The sequence below is a fragment of the Lathyrus oleraceus genome, chromosome 5 (genome assembly GCF_024323335.1).
Source record: "Lathyrus oleraceus cultivar Zhongwan6 chromosome 5, CAAS_Psat_ZW6_1.0, whole genome shotgun sequence".
In the NCBI taxonomy this organism is placed as follows: Eukaryota; Viridiplantae; Streptophyta; class Magnoliopsida; order Fabales; family Fabaceae; genus Lathyrus; species Lathyrus oleraceus.
This window is the reverse complement of record NC_066583.1, coordinates 276,854,728-276,863,079: the sequence shown is the minus strand read 5'-3', so window position 1 is coordinate 276,863,079 and position 8,352 is coordinate 276,854,728. Positions and strand designations below refer to the sequence as shown.

Here is an 8,352-nt window from a genome sequence, read left to right as displayed (position 1 = left end):
ATTGCCCAGTCTGGTACGCGTATCATCAGAAGCTTGTCTTTTTGCTAGATTTTCCATCCCTCTGATCATATACGTATGCTACGCGTACTGGGAAGGTCCATACGCGTATCATGTAAGGCCATACGCGTATGGACAGAAGGTTCTCCAAGAATTTGGTTTTTTCTTCCGTTTTCTTGCTCGGGCTTAATTTCGCATCTGACGTTTGATCCCCTGAGCTTCCAGACTAGTTTTTGACCTGCTAACATACCCAAAAGTGTAAAATATCCTCAAGAAACTCATAAGTACCAACACATTTCATATTATAGAATTGCGCTTATATCTAACTAAAAATGCTTCAGTTTACGCAGTTTACTTGACTTATTTACGGTTAAATAGTGAAATGTCTAGCATAAATGATGCCATGATCTTGGAACTATTCTTGGACAAGTTAACAATGGACTTCTCAGATCAAATAATTATTGGTGAACAAACTGAGAATAAATCGAAGGTGAACAAAATCTAGAATGCAACTGTAGGCAATCTATCATTTTATCCCCTACCAAATTAGAAGCCTTCTCAAGGAAATCAAAAACAAAAGCAAAAGCAAATCAGCAAAGGGAACAACAATCAAGTGAAAATACGCCCCCTTTGATCCAATTCCAATGTCTTTTACGCATCTACTTCCTATCCTAATTTACGCTAGGGGAATTATGCCCAAAGAGATCGAGCATGCCAGGTTTCCATACCATCCTATGCATGATCCTAATTCCACATGTGGATATCATGCATGATACATAGGGCACTCCACAGAAGTTGGTGTCATCTTCAAGACCAAAGGTCAAGAGCTCATTGATCAGAAGTTGCTAAGCTTTACGGAGAAGCCTCGCCAGAATTCTACACATGTGACTGTTGAAATTGGATATGACTATAGGGGTCCTCCTCTTCATATGTAACTTCCTCCTTCAATGGATCAACCTACTATGCAATATATGTATCAAGGCTTTCAGTATGCTAACTTTGGAATTCCTTTTTCTTATCATGTGGCACCTCTTGTTGTTGTACCTCCACATGCTTACCCTAGGGCACCCTATGCTTCATGTGGGGTCCAATATGCTCATGCTGCCAACCCAGGCACACAAATGGGTAATTCTGGCTTGATGTATCCTGCTTAAATGTTCCCATAATATGTTACTCCTCAGATTCACTCTCAGTTTCAAGCACCTTTGGCTCCCATGCCATACTACCCAGTTCCATATGTTGCTGCAATCCAATATCAACAACCTCCTCAGGCTCAGATTCTGCAAAGTTAACAAACTGCACTAACAGAAATCAAGGGCAGAGACAACATAGACAGAGGAAACCAAAAAGTTGGGGGCTATCACGTCAACTTGTACAAGCACGATGACCCCAACCTGTGGGTGGAATAAGGACAATCACGCCATCAATCATTTTGTCATTCAATCATTCTCATTTGTAATCTTTCTTGTTTGTTAAATGCTATTCACTTGTAAAACTCATTTGTTTTCAAATAATGATAATAATGAAATGAATATGCATATTTTGAATCAATCCGTTCGTGTTCACTCATACTTTTTTATCAGTATCAAACTCTTGCTTAAGCAAAATCGAAAGGAGAATGATAAAGTTAAAAAAACACGAGATCACTGATTGTATGCTTTTGAATAAAACCTTGATGACGATGTAAGGCATTGTTTCAAATTCCTAAACACCAGAGGTATAAGGAAGATAATCCCTAGTCAACTCATTTAGGCCTTGGAGTAGGAGTTTCTTTCTATATGAAAAACCCTATATATTAACCAGAGGCATGGTCGTCTTCGGTTAGTTTGACCTTGTGTTCAAATTTATAAAGGGAAGCATCCTATCTGAGGATCAACCAAATCTCATCCCTCACAAGAGTTCAAAAACCACAAATCCATAATGGTTATCCCTCACCAACAAGAGGAACGAGGCAATCACAACCCTTTCAACAAATCAAACGAACACATGTCACATGATTTGTTCCTGCAAAAAAAAATGAGAAACGCAAAAAAGAAAATTAAAAAAGAAAAGGTCGCTGAGTCGAAAACTTGAAAAGAAGTGGCTTATGCAAAAATTAGAGCATCCCGATGGACTACAAACTTGAAAAATCAATCTAGGCAAAAGTCAAGGAAAGCAAAGACAAAACAAAAAAGAAAGGATGAAGCAAACAAACCCCAGCAAGAACAAATTCGTGTGACTACAAACAACAAAATGAAAGGTGGGTGACTGCCACTTAAAAAACCTCATTGGTTTCATAACCATCACTTCTACCATCAAAACCCTTTTGAAAAATGAACGCTTATGTCGAAATAACTTAATGTATGAAGGGAGAACATCAAGGAGAATGGGTGAGTTAAAATAAAATTTTGAGCCATATATCCTTTTTTTAAAACCGTGAACCACACCATGTTACAATCCTCAAAATAAATAATTTAAGTTGGGTTTATTTCAAAAGCATACTACGGTAAGATCACGTTAAAACTGACTCCTAAATATTTGCTTGTCATTTGTGTTGGTATTGATATGGCATCCTAACTAGTGATTTATTCACTATATGTCATCATCTCAGTGAACAGACTTGGATTTCAAAACTGACATAAACATAACATTAAATTATCATTTTCAAAATGAACATTTTTACTTGTGTATAAGCACTTGACATCAAAAAGTTTTTATAATGGGAATTTTAACCACACCAATGGGCAAAACACCTGAAAACTCTATTGAGAAAAAGGGTAAGCCACTACAAGATTCATCCTACCTGGGGCAATCACGTCGATATTCGACAAATTTCTCCAAAATTAGCCAGCTTTGGGCAAAATCTCTTCAAGGCTCGTAATGAGGCAGGCCACCTCAAGAGCACAAGAAATCAATATCTCTAAGAGATGGTTAATCAAGGGCATACATTTTCAAGACACTAGGGTAAGTCAAATCAGGATCTTTAGATGACAAGGTTGCTTCATAACTTGTGACTAGGCCAATCCATGCAAATACCCAACATATTGGGGGCAGAGATAGGCTACGCAGGTACAAGTTCTCTCCCTGATTCAAATCAAGCGCAAAGGTGTGTCAACAACTATTAAGCTTGAAGTAGGTGTCAGAGAATCACGTCTTTATCCTACCCTTAAATCTCCCATCTCCCGCCACGTGAGCATCTAGTTAACCATTACACAAATCATCATCATGCATTAATCATGTCGCTTCACTCATGCATATCATTCATCTAGTATAACATGAAGCTTTGTAAAACAAACGAAAAAGCCAAAACCCAATATTCATTGGCATTTCCAAAGCCCGGTCCTCATTGGCACCCCTCTTAAAGCCTAACCTATTTGGAATCTTTTAAAGCCCAACTTGCTTGGCATGTCTCTCAAAGCCCAACCTGTTTGGCATCTTTTAAAGTCCAACTTGCTTGGAACCTCTCACAAAGCCCAACGCGCTTGGCATCTTCTAAAGCCCAATCATACTTGGCATCTCCAAAGCCCAACCTTTCTTGGCATCCCATAAAGCCCAACAACTGGCATTCTGCATTTAATGATCATCATTATATAACATTGCATCTTCAAAACGCGTAGCATATCCATCAAGATGGAGAATTACGCCATACAAATTCAAACATGCATACGAAGCATAAGCCATACTCGATATCTTGTACAAAAAACCCTATCACCATAAATATCTACCTTGTGACTAGTATACTTCCGACACATTAATCCTCAACTAAAATAATGGTATTTCTCCGAAAAGAATATATCCACGTGGAACTTATAGCTGACATCTCCATAGAGTTTTCTTTTGGAAGATTCTTCTCTAGTGAATCCTCGTTCAGGGTACTTCTCAGCTGCTACATAAATAATTATCCTTTTTGTTGTCTCACCACCATAACAATGTCATTCACTTTTAACCTTCAGGTTATCGATCCTTTTCCAACCTCCATAATTGGTGACCTTTTTCCTACCTCTATGGTTGGTGACCTTTTTCTAACCTCCATGGTCGGTGACCTTTTTTCCAACCTTCATGGTTGGTGATATTTTTCTAACCTCAGTGGTAGATGACCTTTTTTTCCAACCTCTATGGTTGATGATTTGTTTCCAACCTTCGTGTTGATGATTTATTTTCAACAATTTTGTCGTTTCCAACCAACGAGTTGATGACAATCTTCTTTTTATTTGACATCTCTCTCAGAAAGTATCAAATCGAAACCTCTAGCAGTATGGACACCCTGTAACTTTCTTTATCAACTTGCAAGTTCCTCGACGCAGTTATCAGATGTCGGAAAATCGAAATTCACCACCATATCAAAAACCAGAATCATAGTCCACCTCTGTCAATACTAGTCACTCCTTCCATCTAATAACCATCATTGATGCATATCATACATAAAATTCATGCATCATGTCAACCAATCTTACATTGCATATATCATGCATATTAAACATCTCTTATTGCCACTGAGCTATTCCCCCAACATAGTATTTCAGTCAATCCCCACCCAGATAAATCCCCATTAAATACGTATGACATCATTGCATCACATTGCATTCTGCTTCTTTCACATGATTTTTTTTGGGTCTTCTATATATTTAACTACCTTTCACCATGATCATATGAAAAATGTCATTTTTCATATCCTCTAATTCAAGATAGTTGAATAGGAGCAGTTGTCATTTCATTTGGTCAACAACTCCCATCCATTTTCTACATGTATAGTTTTCATTCCTATCATGAGGATTTACTTTAATAAATTGGTTAATCTCATTCATGGTCCCACTTTACCATATGCATTCATTAGCATTTATAGTCTATGCAAGAAAAGGGTGAAGTGAGATAGTGTAATCGTTATTTTACAAAATATTGCCAAGTCTTTAAACATTGTACAAACTGAACCAAATGATTTGAAGTATCATGAAATTTAAAGCGTAGGTTGTCCAAAAGGTTTTGGTTTTGATTTTGTTTTTAAGGAGTACAAGGGACTAAGTTACAACACAAATTCTTAAAAAGACTACAAAGTACTAATTTGAATAACAAGCTTTCTTAATACATTATCCTTGTTCAAAGCAACTCCATCATAGCACCGTGTACTCTCAATTGAATGACTTTGGTGCTTCAGCTTCAACTTCAACGGACTCATCTTACCAATGAAGCCTGCATTATAGAGGGGCTCCCAGGCATGAGGCTATTGCACCACACTTTAGTAGAGGAAATTCAGTTGTTCATGCTCCAACTTCAGCAATTAGTATCTCGTTGTCGGTGTTTCTTTTGGATGGTGATCGAATTTGAACAACAACATAGACCAAAGGAAAGCATTACTAGAATTGGTGCTCAGTCATCCTCTGTCCCTATTTCAAACCAGCAGGCTGCTTCTCCGGAAGTTGCAAGTGAGAGCTCCGCGCATGCTAATGTCTGAGCAGTCAAAATCTATTAGTTATGGCCAGAACAAAACTCATAACTTTAGAAATATTAATGCACTGCAAAATTTAATAGTTTCTCACTGGTTTTTACCGGTTGACTCCGACGAGTAATGATTTTTTTGACAATGGATTGAATGCTATCGGACAGTCTGCAACTACTAAAATTCGGTCAATGGTTCATGCTGTTGCGCAATGATGCAACATTTCTGATGCTACTAATGACATCATTTGCCATTTGACTTTCCTGTTCATACATCACCTACATAGATAAAAGAGAAGAGTCAGGATTTTCACAATTTATAATCTTCTTTAATCTAACAGACTAATGTCAAGCTAACCATATCTAATCTAATATTTCAATTGCTATTGGTCCATTAACATCATTCATAAGGAGACTTTTAACTGATAGCATCAACCTAGCAATTAGTTTACTAATCAACTTTGATTCACTGACAACTAAGTCCAAATTAACATCATTCAAAAGGAGACTTTTAATATCATGTGGAAACTCTAAACTGTAATTCTACAGTAACTTAATAAAATCAACTTTGATTCACCGACAACTAAGTCCAAATTAACATAACTAAATTAACTCTAATTCTACAGCAGCTGAACAAAATTAGTTCACTAACATTCATCACTAATAATAACTAACAATGAACATTTCACATTTATCCTAACTAACTTAACTAACAGTTAGTCTAACTCAAAAACAAACTAACTATAACTCATAACAAGCATCTAACACTATAGGTAATCAAACTCTAACTTCAAATCCTTACACTAACTGCTATTAACAGATTACCAACAAAACTAACCCTTAACTAATTCATAACCGACCTTACTAATAGGATTTCTTTAAACTGACTGAAAACAGAATTTCAGAAAAACTAACATTAACAGAATCCAATAACTAACATTTAACTGAAATCTAACAGAGTTTCACATCCTAACAAACTTTCACTATAGAAATTAAATGAACCTATCTCCGTTAACAATTCAGATCTCTATATATACTCAACCATCACTGCATTCTAGAGGACCAAATCATTTTCATTGAAAATCAATCACTCTCTCTCTCCCTCTGAACTCGTCTTTAACCTCACATCACTCTTCATCAATCCTCTTTCTCTCTGCAGATTCCTTTCACTTCACCTTCACCACACGCTCATTTCCATAGTTGTAGAGCTTCAACATTGGAAACTCTAACAGTCGATCTAAGCCTCTCATCTACTCCCTCAACCTCATGCACTCGAGCATCATTAACAACAACACAAAAGAGTCAACACAGAACAACAAGAAGTATCCTACATACTAGATTTTCGAGAAGAAGAACTGAAACGAAGAAGAAGAGGGAAGAAGCCTTACCTGTGAAGTCGTCACCGGAGCCGGAGCAGAAGAACCACCGCGCCGGATTCTCATTGGTATGTGTGTTTCGAATTCTTGCTTAATTATTGATGCTTCTGAACATGTGCTTCACTACATTCCCGTCCCAATTTTCGCAAGCGATTTAGAACTGACGATTATGACCTTCAAAGCTGCGATGCGGATCGATGGTTTAGGATTTATAAAAACAATTGATGAACTCAAATTTAGCGGAAGGGATTTGTGAGGTTTCGTGTGGATCGGTGTGCATCATAGTGAATTCCGGTGAGCATCTTAGTGAATTGATTCTTCAGAATGAGAGAGAGGCTCGAGTAATGTTTCTTTTTGATGCTATTCTCGTTTACCAGTTCTCATTTACTAATTGTGTAATGGGCCTGGCGCCCTCCAGCCCAAGCAAATTACTGGCTCACACCCTTGTTCGATGCTCACACTTCCCTCTGGGCAGCAACTGAATAAGGTGGGCCTACTGAACTTAGCCCATCGCTACTTCTTCTCATACCCCTCACCATGCCTGTTTCTTGTTTAATTTTGTTTTTTCCTCTTTCTTTTCTTTTGTTTTTAATTCATGAATACTTAGGGAAATAATATTTTAGGTTCTTGAATGTGCATACTTAGTATATAATTAGTGTAGTTAGCGTTTAGGTTTAATTAGAGTTGATTAGATCTTAGTCATCAATACATTTCTCGATTGAAATACGCAATAATATGTTTAGATGTTGATTAGGAATTAAGGTAGATTAGCTTAGAATTTTCAGTTAGGCTTTAGAAGTTGATAACATGGTCACATTAAGTTTAGATTAATTTTTAGAAATTAATATGTCTGTAACACTTTGATTTCTTTAGGACTCTAGAATTCATAAAAATCCATCTGCCTGAATCATATTCTGGTATTGTCCCTAGTTGACTGATTAATCAAAGTTGTCTTTGATCAACTAATCCTTTGACATATGTCTCACTCTCTTTTTCAGTCAAGTGATCAAAAGTCTCAAAATCACTTGATAGAATTAGCACGCTGCATTGGCACTGCACTGGAGCTCAAGTCATATTCAAGTCAAGCTTCAAGACTTTGAAGATACTAGATATCACGACAAATACAGACTTGCGGCTTCATACTCAAACCAAACACAAACTCAAGACTTCACACTTCAATCAAGTCAAGACATTACAGACAGACTGGACTACTATGTAAAATACAACAAAAAGAATCTTCTTCAACATTTGTCAGTTATGATAAGGATTACACGCCACGAGCCTTAAATAGTAGAGAAGGGATAAGAGGGGGAATTCCTATTCTCATTCTGAATATCTTTGGGTACGGGACGAATGACCTCGTCGCTCATCGTATTTACCTCTACTCATAGAATTTAGTGCAATTTGAATCAAATAATTATCAAATCTCATTCTTCACAAGCAATACTTCATCATCAAAATCCATAAAAATAATCTTCTTCAACACTTGTCAATCATGATAAGAGTTACATGCTATGGGCCTTAAACAAAGAAGAAGGATGATAGAGGATTTTTCCCATCCTTGTCT

At 37.0% G+C, this 8,352-nt stretch overlaps 1 long non-coding RNA gene across 1 annotated transcript; it reads right to left on the bottom strand.

Annotated features, from left to right (window-relative positions):
- Positions 1–4,942: 4,942 nt before the first annotated feature.
- LOC127083850 (uncharacterized) lies at positions 4,943–7,153 on the bottom strand. The gene is made up of 3 exons (XR_007788562.1): positions 6,798–7,153; positions 5,521–5,688; positions 4,943–5,421 (listed from the first exon to the last, which is right to left on the bottom strand). It is a non-coding gene; the product is annotated as an uncharacterized LOC127083850 (long non-coding RNA).
- Between the last annotated feature and the right edge of the window lie 1,199 nt (positions 7,154–8,352).